This window comes from Austrofundulus limnaeus, unplaced genomic scaffold (assembly GCF_001266775.1).
Source record: "Austrofundulus limnaeus strain Quisiro unplaced genomic scaffold, Austrofundulus_limnaeus-1.0 Scaffold12, whole genome shotgun sequence".
Lineage (NCBI taxonomy): Eukaryota > Metazoa > Chordata > Actinopteri > Cyprinodontiformes > Rivulidae > Austrofundulus > Austrofundulus limnaeus.
In genome coordinates, this window is record NW_013952414.1 from 1778733 (window position 1) to 1779517 (window position 785).

Genomic DNA, 785 nt, shown 5'->3' on the forward strand with positions numbered 1-785 from the left:
GTTTCCTTGCCATGCTGTCAGATAGACGGGCAGTCCTGGACAAGAGACTCTACGTAGCTGCAGATGGAGGTAATTGTTTTCTTCTATCTTAACCTAGAAGASAAGACAAATCTGAATCATGTATCAGTGAATCTCTTGTCAATATCCACATAAAAATATGATATAAAMGTTTTTACCTTTATCAAAAAGTAGGATACTCCACACAAATGCCTCCAACCTCCCACTCTGTACACAATTGCTTTGAATTCCTTGTGATTCTTTTGTGTTTCTTCCTCCACTTGGCTCCTCACCTGTTATGAATAAAATAAAGTTATTAGATTTTAGTTCTGAACAGAAAGTTTGTGATTTTAAAAATAAACTCAAACAAAGCTCACCTGATCACAGATCTCTTGAATTTCYTCATCAGCAGGTTTTGTGCCAAACCACTCTCCATGGTCAGAAGCCATCCTGCAGATTTCTGCTTCCTTTAACAGAGAAGTGAAGTTATAAAGCTGCTATCTGTCGCAAATGTTTAACATCAGTTGTATCTGAGTGTATATATACATCCTAAACACAACCTGGAATGAGGTTCTACTAGATTGTTCTCAAATTGTGTTGCGTGTCGTCCTGCGGAGGAGGAAGGTTCTCAGGGGAGGTGACACGTTGCTCAAGATTAACTTTTCTTTCTTTACCAATTTTTAATTGTATTGAACGGTAAGAAAACATTTCCATTTTTGTGTGTGGGCATTCCCAACATCATGAGACAAGTTTTTTTTTTTTTTGCATACACTCTTACTTGTGGGGAC

General features: G+C 37.7%; 1 long non-coding RNA gene across 1 annotated transcript; it reads right to left on the minus strand.

Moving 5' to 3' along the window:
- On the minus strand, window positions 1-460 carry LOC106513402 (uncharacterized). The gene is made up of 3 exons (XR_001309777.1): window positions 375-460; window positions 177-290; window positions 1-93 (listed from the first exon to the last, which is right to left on the minus strand). It is a non-coding gene; the product is annotated as an uncharacterized LOC106513402 (long non-coding RNA).
- Window positions 461-785: the final 325 nt, after the last annotated feature.